This window comes from Manis pentadactyla, chromosome X (genome assembly GCF_030020395.1).
Source record: "Manis pentadactyla isolate mManPen7 chromosome X, mManPen7.hap1, whole genome shotgun sequence".
Lineage (NCBI taxonomy): Eukaryota > Metazoa > Chordata > Mammalia > Pholidota > Manidae > Manis > Manis pentadactyla.
The window spans coordinates 939,846-957,869 of record NC_080038.1 but is presented as its reverse complement, the minus strand read 5'-3'; the positions used below and the strand labels follow the sequence as shown (position 1 = coordinate 957,869).

The 18,024-nt window shown below is 48.6% G+C and overlaps 1 long non-coding RNA gene across 1 annotated transcript in view; it reads left to right on the top strand.

The window, feature by feature from the left end:
- The window catches only part of LOC118935957 (uncharacterized), a 46,169-nt gene that overhangs the window by 13,309 nt on the left and 14,836 nt on the right, over positions 1-18,024 (top strand). Inside the window, exon 2 of the long non-coding RNA XR_008995077.1 lies at positions 500-620. This is a non-coding gene — a long non-coding RNA (uncharacterized LOC118935957). The remainder of the gene's footprint in view (positions 1-499; positions 621-18,024) is intronic.

Genomic DNA, 18,024 nt, shown 5'->3' with positions numbered 1-18,024 from the left:
GATTGCTTTAGGCAGGATGGCCATTTTGACAGCTTTAATTCTTCCTATCCATGAGCACAGGATGTGTTTCCGTTTATTGGTATCTTCCTTAATTTATCTCATGAGTGTCTTGTAGTTTTCAGAATATCAGTCTTTCACTTCCTTAGTTAGGGTTATTCCTAGGTATTTTATTCTTTTTGATGCAATTGTAGATGAAACTGTTTTCCTGATTTCCTTTAATAGGATTTTATACACTGCATATTCCTGTCTGAGAGACTAAACCAAAATTGGTTGATTATAATTGGTGGGATACTTTCCTTGCTAGATTAATCTTTTGTAAAAAGGGAGAAAACTCTTCCCACATTAAAATAAAGGATTGAAAACCTCTTTAAGAAAGTATTTCCCCAAATCCCCTCAACTTTCCTATGCTACAAAAAATTTGTTTGGGAAAGAGGCCTATCTAAGGTGGGATATTTTAAGAACCAGGCTGACACGTGTATCTTTTATACTTTCAGAAGAGCAGGATGGTCCTTTGCTTTATGGAGGACCGTGTTTAGCACCGAGAAAGTGGAATCCGCATGACCCAGATCCGCAGAGACCCACTCCAGTGCCCCTCTTCTTAAGGAGAACCAGCGAATCTGGTGAGTGTGCGCATGACAGTGGCCTGTGCATTTCATGAGCCACTTAGCAGAAAATTAGATTGTTCACGTTGACCATGTGCCGTAGGTGTTTGGGGGCTATGTGACCAGGGATTCCCTGGTGCAACCAGCCGGACCCGTAAAACCCATTCAGTTCTGAGCTGGGGCTGGGTTGGGGGTCCATGGAGGCTTTGTAGAACATGAACTACAGGGAGTCTGATGCAAAATGTGAATGGGGTTAGAGAAAATGCTTGACTGAGTTGTCTAGAGTTTACTCTCTGCCCATCCCTCCTCCTGGCCCGCTGCACGTCTTCACTGTGCCATCTCCAGAACAGCCCTGGAAGGAAGATGCTTTTCTGGGCACAGCACAGCTCCATGTGGTTAGTAAATGTGGGTGCATCTGCATGTGAATTCAGGCAGCACGGGGGCCAGGAGGAAGCAGTGACTGCTGGGTGGAGGCTAAGAGTTAATGTCACAGTGTGGTCACGATCTGTTGGAAAACCCACAACACCCAGACTTTTAGAGGTGGAAGGACCTTCCTTCCAGGGCGGAAGTTCCTTCACCCATGTTCCCTGGGGGAGAGTCAGTGGGCTTCTGCACAGAAGCACCCAGGGATGACGTCACAGAGTTCTGTGTGGCCGGCGGGGCTGCCTCGGCATGGGTGTCTGACTTGCCCTGCGAAGGACAAGGTGTGGGTAATGGTGATAGTCTCTATAGCAGGGCTGTACTTGCTGGAGTTGTGGTGATGTCTAAGAATGTCCCTCAGACCCCATCTGGTCCCTGAGCTCCTGTCCAGCAGGCTCGACCCCTGGAATTCCAAGTTCCCGTCTACATTGTCCCATTTTAGCAAGACCCCTGCCTGTCACTCTAATGAGAAGCTTGACCCTCAATGTCTGGCCCCCTCAGCACCTGTGAGCATCCCCCATCCACACCCCAGGTGAAGTGTGATCACCAGGCATCCTGCTTGGTCCCCTTAGCCGGAATCCCCCCACCCTAATGTCCTGTGACTTGTTTTGTACCCACACACAGGTGCTCTGGGCACCTTGTCCTCGCCATACTCAGGCTTGAGCTGGATCGGCGCCGAGGTGTCCTCCCTGTCGCCCAAGCCCCCGGTGGAATCTGGTTTTGCTGTGTTAATGGATGTCTGGCTCTGGGTGTTTCCCTTCTGGTACTACTAGTTGTGATCGTCCTGGTTGTACCAGTCAGTTCTGTACTACTAGTCTGTATCCAGTGTAATCACCATTGTGTTTGCAGCATTCGTATTCGTGCTGGCATCACAGTGGTCCCCAGTCTCGCCCACATGGAGGGTCGGGTGGGGGCTGTCCGCACCTTCCATGGATGGGCTCCTGGAATCCTCTCGGGGACTTTGTGGTGCTACGTCCTGTCCCTGAGAGGCTGAGTGACCCGGCCAAGATCACACAGCCGGGAGGGGGTCTAGGCCACATTCCTAGGCGTTGTGCCTTCTGTACATCACCAGGCTTAGCAGATGAGCAGATAAAAAGATACTTTCCAGAAAAAACAGAGAAAAAGGAGGCATTCTCATAGTCCTCAAAGTATTCTCCACCATCAGGGTTTCAGCATGAGGTCTGTGAATGTCTGGGCAGAAATGGGGTGAGAAATAACCTCAGAAGACACGCACCTTCAAGATGACAGATGGTGTGTGTGTGTCTATGCCGGCAACCTTTCCAGGAACTGGGTCTAGAGTTTTGTTAGCCATGAAGGAGATCTTTGAATCCAAGGATCTTGACGAACCATTGAGAAAATGGTTCAGCCAAACAGCTGCTCTCCATGTCGCCGCAGCCAAGGAGATGCTCGGGAAAGCTGTCCTCATTGGGGTGGACACTCAGCCGAGCGGGATCTCAGTGCGCCTTTGAATGTCTCTTCTTCAAACCTGGACCAGTCTTGTGGCCACCCCAACCCTGGGGGGGAACCCCGGGGAGGCTTGGAGCCTGTGCACAAACTGCATAAACACCTGTTTGCCGCACGAAGTGGCCGATGTGTGCAGGCAGCCCACACTTCTCCCCCGCCAACCGCCCTGCTCCGTGCACACATCGGGCAGTGCCCCGGCCAGCATGCCTTGTCTTGTCGCCTTGAAGTTTGCTACAAGTTGCTCTCGGTTTCCTGGGAGGCCATTCCTGAGGGAGGTTGCACCTTCCCGGGGCAGAGAGCTCATGAGTGAATGCTTGTGTCTGTTTTTCCACCCCGGACAAGGTGGTCTGACCCGGAAGGCCCTCTGGGGAGCTTCATTTAAATACCAAAGTCCAGATGGCTCGATGACATATCGGGTGACAGGACCGCATCTGAGCATTTACGACTCTAATTGCACCTGTTACTGAGGCTTGGCTTTACGCATGTACAGTAGCCTGGAATCGTTAGCTGACATGCGCTTATGTGTACCTAAGACACCCATGCATACATATATGTACATATATAAGCCTACCTGCTCCCACACATGCATATGCTCACCACATACACACACACACGTACTTACACAGACACACACACATGTATACTAATATCTTTTACAAACTACCAAATATGGACAATTTGTCTCAACGTATTTCAGAATATATACTATGCAAAACTTTCCCCCAGCAGGTGAGATTTAGGAAGTTTGCTGAGAGGAGAAGACGGGGTGTTAATAAGGCAGCAATTTATTATTGTGTGTCCCCCAAAGGGCCAGATTCTTGCATTTGGAGCCATTTTGAATATACTTCCTTCCCTTCGTTCCTTCAGACCCCTGCCCACAACCCCCTGGGATGGGAGAAACTTGCCTTTAGGAATCACACACCCAGAATCATGTTTCACCAAACAGCTGGGTAGCGTGTGGCTAGGCAAGTGGACACATCAGAGTCGCATAGGGCAGCAGAGGTGGACTTATTTTATTCTCACTTTTGGGTTCTTTTTTATTGCATTTTAGCAGAGTGAATTTTTCAATATGTGGACCTTTAAGTTTGACCTCATGGTCAAGGTGTTTACAAATACAGGGCATTTTGAACCTCAGGGAAGGGGCACTAAATGTGGGCGGATTTCACAATCGAGCAACAGCTGTAAACTTCCTGGCAGCCGCTGGGAGCTCCCCCAGGCTAGAACCCCTCCAGTGAGAGCAGCCGTCACTCACGGCTCACACACTCACGGAAACAAGTCCGAAGTCTGCCAGGTAGACCAGCAGGGTGGAGGCCCGGAAGGTGCTGGTGTTGAACTAGAGTCTGGAGGCAGCCTGCTGGCAGAACTCCTTCCTGTTCGAGGGAGGTCAGTCTTTAGTCTCTTAAGGCCGTCAACGGGTTAGACAAGGGCCACCCACCCTGCAGCGTGCAAAGCCCTTTACTCAGAGTCCACTGATTTCAATGCTAAATATATCATCCAAAAGGCGTCTTTGCAGAAACATCCAGAATAGTGTTTGACCACATATCTGGGCACCGTGGCCCAGCCAACTGACAATACAATTACTATCATAGACCTACTCCCCATGCAGGGAGGGATGCATGACAAAATGAGCAGAGACTTGGCCGGTAGCAAGAGCCAGTGAGTGAACAGTACAAGCTCACAGAAAATTCACTGTGTGGCTTCCACACCCGCCGGAGCTAAGCCCCATTAAGCAAATATTACTTGCCAAGGGAAATGCCTGAATTGGTAAACTTCCCACATCTTCCTGCCTCATTGACCTGGCATTTTATAGTTGCTGTAAGGTACAAACATCACTGCCTGTTCTTTATCCTAATGGACCCATGCCCAGCCTTCTGCACAAAATCTGAAAAACAACACGTGGTGCGCTGGTGCATTTTGTGGGGAAGAATGTTTTTTATCCGTGGGTTCCTTTTGTGGAAACAGTGCCAGAGGTCAAAGACCACCCCCAGGGCTTCTCCAAATTTAGGGTGTACACAGTTCCCTGGGGAATCTTATCAATGTGAAGACACTGATTCCACAGGATTGGGGGGAGGCTGAGATACCTTTGTAGTAAACTACCAGGTGAGGTTGATGCCTCATCCGTGGGCCACATTCTGAGCCCACCAGGACAGAAACACCACATAGCATAAGCTCATCGATTCGTACCTGCTCGTAAACCAGACCCACAAAACCATTCATCACGCCGCCTTCAACAGTGTTAACTGGACATTGTTTAGAGGCCACAAAACTCCTGCCTGTGCAGAATGATTTCCATGCATTAGTCTTGGAGGGGATGCATGGAAGGCGTGGTGCACTGTGTGGGCTCACAGTCAAATTTCAAGAAGGAAAAATAATGAGATCAGGATTCAGGGTGCTACGTGGAACTCTGCCTTTGTTTATGTGGCCATGGCCAATCAATCACCCAAGCTCTGAGTCGATATACCTGGTGCTGATGGCCTAAGACCTGTGCAGTGTACCCCAATTTCCATTTATCTGGATTCCACTATGATGCACGTGATAAATTAGTTATCATTTCATGACCACCAAGTGGCCCCATAGCCATGACTGCAAACCTAAAAGAACAAGTTTTCCTGTTGCTTCAAGCTGCTCTGTTGGGGGTGTTTTGTGTGAGCTGTCCCAGAAAACAAATACCCATCCTCCATGTCTCAGATGAAGGAAATGGCAAATAAATGCCAGTAGAGCTGTGTGATAGCATACAACTTACACACTGAAATGCTTGTGATAAAGAAAATTAAGACAGAAGTTGGTACGCATGTGTAGAGAGTGCGGCCATGCACATGTGCAAAGAGATCTGTGTTTCGCGGGAGGGCCTCAGCGGCAGGCTCAGGTGCATGGACGTGCTGGGGCATGTGTGCCCAGGGAGAGTCTCTGGTGGGGCTGGGACATGGCTGATGGAAACACCTAGGGCGTCACAGTGGGTGGGAGACTGTGCTGTGATTTCTGATGGCTCCGGAAGTCTCTGGCTGTCTATGTTAACGACTAGAATGCTAAGGAAACGCGGGGGCCCCTTGCCAGGATCCGGCTGGGTCCTTGTCCAAACGTCTGCGTGTTATTCAGGGCACAAAGTGAGGTGAGAACCCTGTGTGCCCCGCCGTGGGCACACTCCTTGTGTGCCCTGTACGTTCCGGGTCCCATCACTCATGTTCCTGTCCGAGAGCGGCATGCGGAAAGGACTCTCCCAGCCCCTGATTGGCGCTCAGTCACTGAGAAGGTCAGGGGTGAGCTTCAAAATGAGGGTGACTCTAGAGAAAAAAGCTCCTGTGGTCCGAGACCTCACTGAGTACCCGCCGCTGCATTCACCCCTTCCCACACTCTGCCGAGGACGCAATAATGGATCTCCCGCCTCACAGCTTGAGGACTGAAGTTTAGAAAATTAACTAAGTAATCAGGTCAAGGCCCCTCCACTGGGAAGGGGAACAGCTTTTTTTTTCTACCTGAAAAATGCCAGCGTCATCCTGCACAGTCCCCTAGACACGGGCTACAGGAATGACAAGCCTAAACCTACAGTTTGCATGGCAGAATCGACCCGGTGTCTGCCGAGGACCTCCAGGCTTCCTCTCCCTCCCTTCCTGGGCTATACGTCCTTGTGCATTTGATGGAAGTGCTCGTCCGTCAGGGGCGTCTGGGGGCCAGGTGCCGTTCCGGTTCTATCAGACACGCCAGAGCATCACCGTGGGGTTAGGCTCCAGTCACCGCACGTGTAGCTGGCTTGACAGATCACCCTCATGGGCTGGTTTCCTGCCTGTGTCACCTCCCCACGCTCTCCTGCTGAGGCCCCAGTCCCCCCTTGCCTTCAGTCTTCACCCCAGGGTCTGCTTCCCGGAGACGCTCAGTTGAAAATCCTGACTCAGCTGCAGGAAGGACCCATGTATGCACCTAGGATTGATTACGAGGCAGGAAGGCTGCGGGGAGAGGCTGTTGTGTTTGTCCAGGGAGGGATGACGGCATCTGGGACCAGACAGGGCACACGGGGGGCATCGCAGCAAGCAGGCAGACCGGGGGCTTCCTGATGAAGTGCGTGAATAGATGGAAAGAACTGATGTCGCTACGGCAGCTTCTCTTTTCCTCACTGAGGCCATTGCTTTGACCTTTTTCTACCCCATGAATCCTTTTTCAGACTATTCTGCTCTTTTTCTCTCCCTCACCTTCCCCTATGCAGCACTTCCATCTCCATCCGGCTCATCAACGTTGTTACAGAATTTAATTCAACTCGAGGCTTTCGTGGAACACATGGCAGGTGTTAGACACTGAGTCAGGTGCCAGGGAGACAGACACGAGTACTTCCCATCCCAGGTGTGATGAGCATACCAAGCACATGATCAGGCAACGGTATAAAGTTGCACCCAGTGTGTCTCATGTGAAGACCAGTTTGGGAAAATAAAACATGTGAATCTTTCCAGAGTAGTGTTTCTAAATCCCTGTCTTTGTTATAAAATTCAATGGGTGTACATCCATATTTATCCCTGCTGATGGGTAAATGCGTATCTACAGAAACAAACACATAAATGGTGGATAATTCCCTTCTAATTAACTGGAAGTTGGGTGTTTTGCAATGTGCACCTTCTAGAGAATAAGGTCGTCGTCAGAAGCATTGCACAAGAGAATAACACCTTTGTTTACTTAGCACGTTATGACTTTGAAGGGATTGTACAGTTGAGCTCATTTGTCTAATAACGGCATCACGTGCACCCAGAACCCCCAGTGTGAAGTTGTCCTCTCTGCCTACTATGCGACCCTGTGCTAGAAACCTTTCTCCAAGGACGCACACAGCTTGTCCCATTTCTGGGCACTGTTGTTTTAGGGCTTCTGTGCCCGCTCCACATAGTCCTGACATAGCAATAAGGCTTCCTGTGCCCTGCATATACCTCCCTCACCCCCATCCCTGCCCAGACTCTAAACCCTTCGTCCTAATTACTCAGAAGGCAGCTCAGCTCACTTCCATAATCTCCTTTGCTTTTAATCCACATGGGACGGGATACAAGCAGTGACCTTGAAGGACAGACCTGACTGTAAAACCACGCAGGTGCACCAGGTCAAAACACCGGACAAGCATGCGTCTGGGTAGCGCTGCCTGAGTGTGATGGATGTCTCAGAAAGCCATTAAAAATGTTTAAAAACCCAATGTCATCCGAAAACCCAGATTATCTGCCTCTGGCCTGGGTCAAGCCAGTAAAGAGAAGCAATGTTTGGCTGATGACATCTGTTCCGACTCCACCCAATGGATCATCACGGCTAAGTAAGTTATTCTAAAAGCTTTCAGACCGTCATCCCTCACAGCCCCATGGAAAAGCGAGTGTCCTACCGTCCTCTGCACCTGCTGGGTGACCTGTGGTCAGCTCAAAGCCCCGCCGGGCACTACTGCCTCCAGCCTCGCCAGTCTGCGGCTCCACGGCCCTCACATGTGGCTCTGCCGATCTTAGAACCCATCCGTCATCTTGGGGTGTTTTTCTGACACAATCAGATACCAGTTATCAGAGGCAGTGAGGTGAAGGGTTAATGGCAGCTCCTGTCAGAGGGAGGGGTGCTCCTCATTGCTCCTGAGCTGTGCTGCAGGCAGCTTGGGGCTCAGAATGCATCCCAGGTGCTCTGAGAAAGGGCCAGGCTGACAGTACTGGGCAAATGAACCCGTAGGTGGGAGAGTGTTTCTGTAAAAGAGGCCTGGGAAATACATGAGACTAGCTGTGCCGTGGATGGTCCGGTGGGCCAGGCACGCGTGTCGGAAAAGCACAGAGGGCCGGCTGTGGGCTGATTCCCAACAGCGTGTGAGCAGAATGGGCTCCATGTTTATCAAAGGGACACACAATGCGTTCTGCATGCCAAACATTGAAATTAGTCTTGCAAAGAGCAAGGATTTAATCCAATTCAAAGAAAATGGGACTGGGGGGGGGGGAAATATTTCAGAAAATGCTACTGAAAAGTTCCAGAAAGCATAAAGCAATCCTTTTAAAAAATAGCTTTATGGGAATGTATCAAACAATGTGTGTGTGTGAATGTGAGTGCACGTCTGTTTACGTGTATATGTGCTTACGTGTATGCATGTGCATGCCTGTGTGCATGCTGAGCTTTATTGTGTGGTTGGAGGGACGCAGAGAGGCAGAGGAATCACAGGGTTTTCTGGGGAGCTGTTCAATGCTCTAATTCTAACAGAAAGTTCATATGACTTATAAAATGTCATTTTACATATAATCCCAAAATTAGTATCACCGTGTGCTCTGCCACAGTCAGTATGAGTCTCCTTTGTCTCTGAGCACATCTGATGTATGATCTCAGGACACGAAGACATACATGGCAGTCTGTTCATACTGTCACACACAATACCATGGCCGGGGAGGCTTAAGCAGTGGACATTCATTTGCTCCCGGTCCTGGAGGCTGAACGTCCAAGAGGAATGTGCCAGCAGGTAGAGTTCCTGGTGAGGGCCTGCCTCTGGCTTGCAAACGGATGCCTTCTGACAGACATCAGACAGACAGAGACAGGGAGCTGCACTTCTGTCTGATAAGGACACTAATCCCATCCGATCAGGGCCTCGAATGAATGACCTCGTTAACTTTACCTCCTTGGGGCCCTACCTCCAAATGCAGCCACGCTGGGGGTACCGCTTCAGCACCCCGATCTGGGCTGTGGGGGGGACACACCAGTCCATAGCAAGGCTGGAATGCCCCCAGCGACATCGTCAGTGGGCACCCTCGAAGGTCACCCTTAGGAAGATCCCCGAGAGAAAACCCACACAGTGCACCCCCTGGGCTTCAGACTCCACCCCCTCAGGACCTGCAAGAAAAGTAAACTTCATTCATAAAAATGTTGCCTGTTCTCCAGGAATGAATTAGCCCCAGTAATGGCCCTTGCTGGGTTTTTCCTTCCTTCCTGGTACGTAACAGCAGGACCCCTGGAAGAAAAGGCTGTTTGCCTTGATTTTGGGGTGATTGGCTCTTTTTTATTGGGGTTCACTCTGCAACGGCCTCATTATGCTGTACATTTCATCGCTGCTGTCATGATCAATATCAACATACACTTCATATAAAATAGATAAGTTTTATCATTTGCAAGTCACGTTCCTCATCTTTTTATCATTGTTATCATTTAAAAACACTCTTTCTCTTGTTTAAGCCATTTGATCCCATTTTGAATCATTTTTATCCAAGTGAGCCATGCAGAGGTGAAATTAATAGTGCTACAGGGCATATAAATAGTACTCCAGGGTGGACAGATGACATCCCCCAAAACAACCACACCCTCGTCCCTGGCTGCTGTGAATATGTGACTTTACAGGGCATAACCTTATAAGGACATAGCCTCTTTACCAGTTATCATCCCAGTTTGATGGGTCTGGGGCGCTGTGTCCCCCTGAAACAGACATTTAGGGCTAAATGATGTACGTCCCTAATGCAGTGTATGGTTTATTGTGCTTCTGTAGACACGCAGTCAGCTGGAGGCATCCCCTCCCTTCATGCCCAGTGTGAGCTCCAGAACGACCTCTCTTAGTCACCTTGCATCTCCATCTAGCAGGCAGGCCCTTGATAAATGATTGCTGGCCAGTGAAGGGAGTATGCATGGACCTGGCCCCGTGCCTCCATCAACACGGCTGGGACCAACTCCGTGAGGAGTCCAGGCGACCGTTTGCATTGCAATTAAACATCCGCCTCCTGGTGGGATTCCTACAGTGAGAATGCAATTTCTGTATCCACAGTTCCCAGGTCCGTGCTCACAGAAGAGGGTGCTCAGCCAGAGCCTTCCCAGCCCAAGAAGGACACTTGATCTTGGAGCTGCTCTGACCTTGGAACGGGTCACACAGCAAAACAGATCATTTGAATTTTCGTTTATACACAGTGTGTGAGTGCCAGTTTTAAAAAAGGTTTTCCTGCCTGCCTCTTTTGCAATTCTAAGAGCTTGTGATAAAGTCTGGAAGCTGCAGGGATGCAGGCCTTTTTTGAACAGGGCTGTAGATTGCAAGGGACCCTCTTCAACACCATAAACATTAGTGATTTCAGCAAATCATAGAAACTACCAAGACGCTTCACAGTGCCGCGTCCCCAGCAAAACTCAGAACAGAGCTTTTGAGACAAATGAAAGGCAGAGAGAGATACTAGCCCCTTTGATGCCAGAAGATGAGGATTGATTTGATGAAGAGGGTGAGATGAAGGTCCACATTGACGCTTCCTTGGTCTAGGTTGAGATCATCGCTTTGCATTTATAAGGAGCATTTTCCTGTGGCCATGATGGGTCTTCTCCGATACATGTATCCCATCCCTTCTAAAGCTCCCAGCAAGTGTACGGTGCACAGCTGTTGTCTCCACTCTACAGATGAGGAAACAGGACCATCGTGCTAAGTGTCCCCAAGAAGACCACCCAGCTACCAAGCAGCAAAGCTACCTATCTGGTGCCAAAGCCCATCCCCTCTCCATGCCTCCAGAACATTCTGCCGTCTGCTTCTCACAGCCAGTGGAAAAACAGCATTTCCCGTGGTTAAAGCATGCTGTTCAAGGGGTCTCCACGGATGGGGCAATGAAACATCCATTTTTAAAAGTATACATGTGGGACAAGATCGAGAAAGAGATGTAAAGATTGGAGCTGAATTTTAATTAACATCTTGCCTCTGAGACCCACCAGGGCAGCCTTTCTGGCACCACCTGGTGCCCGGGGAATTGGGCTGCTCTGCAAGCTGGCTTTGAAGGCAACCGAAGCTTCAGGCTGTGAGGCCAAGCTGGAAAATGGGATTGAATTATCCTTTTAAAGCTGTAGCACAGTCAGACACTGGAAAGCCTGAAAGCAGCCCTCTGCTGATGGAAAATCCCCAAGAATGACATGCTAGGCTTCTCCGTCTCCGGTGCCCCCAAGGCTGTGAAATTTCCACGTCATCCCTTGCTGTCCTTTCTCCAAACACAGAAGGCAAAGGAAGTCATTAAGGGAAGGGAGAAGGAAGCAATTGCTTCTGTGGGAACAAAAATGTGAGGCCAGAGGTTGATCTCCCACTAATCAGAAGCACTGGATTATTTCCACTGTCCACCTCTGTCCGTTCTCGGTCAAGGTTCTTGAGAATTTTCCCAGGGGCTCCTCAAAACCATGATAACATGTGGTCCCCCAGCTAGCCATTTCTCAGCCCCAAAAGCGTTGGGTGGATTTATCTGGTCCTGAAACTGAACGTGGTCACCAGTCAGGGCTCTTGTCCTGCAGTTTCTGATTTTCAGTTTGACAGCTGTAGAGATATTTGCATCTTCATCTTCCATGGACCCTTGGCTTGTTCTGTCTTTTGGAGATTGTGAATAATGCTGCTGTGTGCGCAGGTGTGCAGATAGCTCAGAGCTGGCTGGGAGAGGCAGGAAGGACCCTCGCCCAGGGCCTCCTGGGGTTGGGGGCGTGGAGCATGGTGCTGGGACACCGTGACTGTGATTATCTAGCCTCTGGAATAGACAAAGAATAAATTTCTGTTGTTCTGGCCACTAAATTTGTGGCAATTTGTCATGGCGGCCACAGGAAACAGATAGGCTGCCCTTTCTATGTCCGTGTGTAGAAGGAGCTGATGTGTGTTATGAGCTGCAGGGTCCCTACCGCACCACCCACCCCGGTGGTCCGTCCTCCTAGAAGAAGGGATAGTTAGTTGGCTTACTGTGAAACACCAGAAGCCGAGAGGTTTCTTGAATTAGTTGCATCTTCCCAGGGGTATGTAAGGTAAAGATCTCCTGTAGAAAGGCCTGTCCGTTCAATCCCCGAGATGTGGCAAGCAGCACCCCCTGCCCTGCCCCAGAGTAGACAGATGACCTCTCTCAGTGATTCCATCTGCTGCTTCAAAGAAAGACGTAAATGTCCTGTGGGGGAACCTGAGGTCTGCAGTATGGTTTCCATTCCTGTCCGAGGTCTGGATGCGTCTGGACGTAGGTCCTCAGGGCGTCAAGCTTGAGTCTCAGGTTGAGGGTCGGGCAGGTGCAGCCGTGATGTTCTGATGGACGTTCCCAGCCCCAGAAAACAGAACCAGCCTTCGGGGGGCGTGCGTGCTGCTCACCGTGGTGATGAGGACCCGTGGCTTCCTTACCTGTTAGGAGAAAAACTGCAGACAGAGCCTAGCCCATTGGGAGACCCCCACAGAATATCCATGCACAGCAGCTGAACCCACAGGTCCATGGCTTCCTTTTTTGTTTTAACTTTGGTTTTAATGTTGTGAAAGTTGACGTGGACACAAACATATATACAATGTATATATACATATATATGGTTTGGATGTATATCTAAATTATATATACACTGTACGTATCTCACATGTATAGAAATATATATAAAATGTACATATAGTTGAGATATATATTTAGTTATTTACATACATGCATAGAGTAGGCATCTAGACATCTATATTTATATGTGTACATATATATATTTGCACACACAGTTTGTACACACACACCACTCAACGTAGCCCACCCTACTAGAGCATGCAGCTAGATGGAAAGAGTCAACAGTGGTTTTATGTTATGTAATAATGCATTTTTCAAATGCAAATATATTACAAATGACTTACATGAATAAAAGAATAAAAATCAGAAAGAACAAACGATTCACTCATAATTCGTTTCAAATCCTCAGATGTAGGAGTTTAACGTAAAGGATGACTACAGTTAGAGGTGTCATGATATGAAAACGGATAGGGGAATTTGCTTGAAGCCTGTCTGGGAACATAGACTGAAAGGTGCAGTATTCGTGTTTGCTATGGATTCGGGGAAATCTGTGAATAATCAGCAAATGACCCACAGAAAAAGATGTACAAAAAACAAACACCTTTGCATGAATGGAATGGCTTTTCTGATAGACGTAGCAGATTAGGATGACAATATACTACGTTGGGCATTGCTTTATTGGGATTTTGGTAATGACTTTCACACAGGCTATAAACTTTAGACACAGAATAAATCGAGGTCCGCTGATGCGTGCACTTTGGGTTGAATGCACCCCTGATGAGAAAACAGGCGTCATAATCCTAAGAGAAGGATTCTGGATACATACGCAGGTGCCGCTCTGTCTGCTGGTGTTAAATCATTAATTCATGTTTAGGGGCTGAACTGCATCCTCCCAAAGTCTTACATTGACACCCTCAACCCCAGGACCTCAGAAAGGGGCTGTATTTAGTCTTTAAAGAGGTGACTTAGGTACAATGAGGTCATAGGCTGGGCCCAGATCCCATGCGACTGGTGTCCTTAGAGGAAAAGGAGATGAGAACACAGCAGGCACAGAGGGACGACCCTGTGAGGACCCAAGGAGGAGACACCATTCACACGCCCAGGAGGGAGGTTCAGGAGGACCAGCCCTGCCCACACCTGGACCTCGCGGTCCAGCCTGCAGGACGGGGGACATGAATGTGTGTTGTTCAAGGTGCTTTATTATGGCAGCCCCAGGAAACTCACACGTCGTGGCTTTACAAGGAAACTATTTTACAAATTTTAGCGATGATAAACCACACAGCAATTTGTGGGATATACCAGTAGATTCCCATGTCTGGCCAATAAATAACCCAATGAGATTTACATTTGAAAACCTGAATTAAGTGGCATACATTTAAAAGATCCTGTATTATACTGGACGATAAGATCCACTGTCATACATCTGGACAAGTACACGCCCTGAGAACAATACTATGCTACGGACACATGTTTGTGACTTGTATTTGAATGGAAAAGCATTTACATCCTTTGACCCTAAAATCTCCATACACACATATTCAGCATTTAACCATCTTGCTAACCAGACTCCCCACAGCAAGCTAAATTGGTAGCGATAAACAGAAAGCAGCCGTTCTCAGTAACCCAACAGCGAGCACCGTGATACATTGGTAACAAGCTGCATGGAATATCCACGATGACTAGAAACCCACCTTCCCAAAACTGGGAATTCCAGCGGCCCCCTTGTGTGCGGGGTCCGACGGGGTCTGGGTTTTCTCCAAGGCCCAATCCCTGAGGCTGCTCTCTCCCAAGCCAGCTCGGAAGGAGGCCTGCAGACAGGTGGGCAGGGCGAGATGGGGCGTCGGGCCTGGGCAGCATCAGACACCAGACTGAAAGGGGGGGACTTGGTGCCAGTGTGGCTGGGAACCACATAGCCCAGAAACAGGGGACCGCCCGGGGTGATCTACTCCCTGTCAAGGAGGTATCAAGTGTCTGGTTTGCGGAGGACATCTGCCATCTGCTTTTGGGGGACACAATTCGGCCATAACAGCTTCTGACCCATGCATGCTTCTAGGAGGCTGCAGTGAGGGTGGAGCCCCCGTCCCTGCCTCTCAAAGCACGGTCAGGCGGCTCTGATGGGACATGGCAGGCTCCCCTGGGCACCTGCTTCTGAGAGCCTGTGCTCACCTGGGAGTGGGTTTACACCCCTGGTGGGTGGGCTGAGCTGCAGGTGGGAGTGCTGTGCCCAGCCAGGCCCTGGGGTGCCAGCTATATGAGCTTCATGCTCCGTCCTGACGTGGGTTCAGTGTCCTGCCCCTGCTTGGGCGGTGAGAGGACAGAAGCCCTGGCCTTCCTGAAGGTGGGCAGTGCGACCCCACAGACACACCTCATGGCTTCCATCAGCTGCAGGGCCGACACCTTAAAGGTGTAGCCTTTGTGGGCTGGAGGACCCAGCCTCGCATGGCACCTGCCCTGGGGCAAAGATGAACCCGGACCATGGCTCAGCATTCTGTGATGCCAGCTTTTGTGTGAGAATCCGGGAGGGAAAAGGCATGTACTGGTTAAAGCCTGAGCCTCTCGCCTTCCCTTCTTTTCTTTTATTTCTTTATTATTTTATTTTATTATGCTTGGTAACAGCTTAATTGAGATGTCATTTGCATTCTGCACAATTCACTCGCTTAACATGTTTAATTCAGTGGCTTCTGGTGTGTCCATGGAATCATGCGAGCATCACTAGAGTACATGTCTCAATATTTATGTCACCCAAAATGAAACATCATACCCCTTAGTTGTCACTTGCCACCCCTCCCAGCCCAACAGCCACAAATCCGTGTTCTGTCTGTGCATCTGCCTGTTCTGGGTGTTTCCTGTGAACAGATCCCACCCCATGTGTCCCTGTGTGTCTGTGTCTCTCCCTGAACACCGAGGGGTCAGGTCCATCCTACTGTGCGTGTGTCAGGGCTGCCGTCCTCTTTAGGGCTGAGTAATATTCCCCATGTTGCATGGACCACATTGTGTGCATCCATCCATCTGTGGACACTGGGTTGTTTCCACTTTCTGGCTATTGTGAATAGCGCTGCTCTGAACATCTGTGCACACTTTTTGCACAAACCTGTGATCTTGTTTCTCCTGGGTACATATACATACACAGCTAGGAGTGGGGTTGGGGGGGAATCACATGGAAATTCTGTGTTCAAAACTTTGAGGAACTGCTGGGTTGCTTCTGAAGTGGCTGGGCCATTCTACGCCCCCAGCAGCCTGTATGAGGGTCTGACTCCCACCTGCATCCATGTCAACACTTATTACTATCTGACCTTTAGATTCTAGCCATTTAAATGGGTGTGAACACTAGGATGTTTTTTTTTCTTTTTTGCATTTCCCAAATGACTAATGTTGAACATTTTATCATATGCTTATTGGCTGTTTCTATATCTTCTTTGGAATATTATCTCTTTAGATCTTCTGCCCCTTTTTCAAAGCTGGTTTTTTAAAAATTATTAATGAATTACAACAGTTCCTTAGAGCATCTAGATACATGTCCTTTATCAAATATATGACTTACAAAAATAATTTGCTTTATTTTTAGGAAACTACCAAGTGAAATGAGGAGGGATTTTTTTTTCATTTATTTTTGCTTTGTTTTACCTTCTGGGAAGGTTAAAATGCCAAGCAGAAAGAATATAAGTGGAAGTGAAAAATCCCATGGTCTGGGGCTAAGGGGATGGAAGATAATGTGTCCTAAGATCTGAAAGCTCCTTTAGCTATTCCTGCCATTCACAAGTTTTCAGGGATCAGCATCTTTGACTGCATGTTTTATATAATCTGATTTTTATTGCTATAAACAGAAGATAACATATATTGCAGTGCTGACCATCCCAAGTCAAACATTATGGTACGGATGTAATAAAACAGGTACTCTTTTATATTGCTCCTTGAAACATGGACTTTGCTTTCTAAGCCTTTTAAAAATCCTAATGAATCAGCCCAATGCCCTGATTTCCTTATGATATGTTTACAAAATGTATTAACTGCATCCCTGGCCTAATCCTAAGGTGGTACCCAGGATCAGTGACCTTCATCAGTGTCTTTCAGTTGCAAAATAGGGAAAGGCCTAGTCTGCTACGATGAACACAGCTGTCTGTGTTAGCAAGAAGCTCTCTGACCAAACCAGATGCTCACCCTTCCAGATCAACACTAATCATTTTGGAATCTTTTGCCCCAGAGATAGGACTGTGCCTGACATGCCAATTACTCCATTAGCCGTGGAAGGCCGCTCACTTCCCTGTTGCATTTTGCGTCTGATCATTTGAGTCACACTGTTACACGTTCAGACAATGGCATGGATTTTTAGGTATTCTTGGATCATTAAGGTTTAAAGAAAAATGTCCTAGGCACTCATATTCTAAAACATTTCTAAGGGGACATTCAGTGTGTATCGCTCCTTGCAAAATCCACCATGCAGCCAACATTCTGTCTTGAGCGGGTGTTGCACAGCTGACCCGTGTATTGACCGACTCCGTGACCGCCGACATTCATCGGTGTGTGCAGGGACAGCATAGTGGATCAACAGCAAGAGCTACTGGACAAGGGATTCTATCCAGGACTTCCCAATCCCCTGGTATCACCCTTGTGGACTGTTTTTGTGTATCACATCCAGCAGCAGTAATGCTTGTATTTCCAGGATCTTCCCACAGCAACATTGTGAAGCTCCATTTTTCTCCTGGCAGAATGCAGAAAACCCATTCCGCTCTGGGCATTTTACCAGGAATTCATTCCCTTCTGGAAGCAAAAACCTACTTTTTTGTTTGTTAGAACGCGATTGATCTTTTTGGAGTCTTGCTTGCCCAAAGGCTGCCGCCTCCCTCCCCTGCAAAGGACCCCCACCTCTAAAACTACCACCCCTCCAGCAGGAGGAAGGAACCTGCCCATCCTAAAAGGGCGTCCATTTCTTATGCAGATAAACAGTATTGAACTGGGACTGGGTCACGTTGCTAGCAATGTTCACGGTGGTTTAATCCTTCAATTACGGCACCAGAATCCTTCCTACATATGGCACCAAAACCCATCTCCGTTAATGGTAGTTTGACATCAAATTGAGGTTTTGGAATAATACCCAAAGTTGTCTGTCTTCTTTTTTTAATGAATTGACCTACAGGTCATCTAGTCTAGGACTCCTCGTGTCGGTAAAGGGGAGGAAGGGGCAGGTGCCTGACCTCCCATCAGACACACACCGGGTTTGGTTTGGGTTTTGGTGGAACCACACGGGCTTTTGGATGTTGCCACCTGTTTCTAGTCCTCCATGCCATTTTCAGTTCTACCTTTCAATCGGATGCTTTTTGGTTTATCGCTTTAATCAT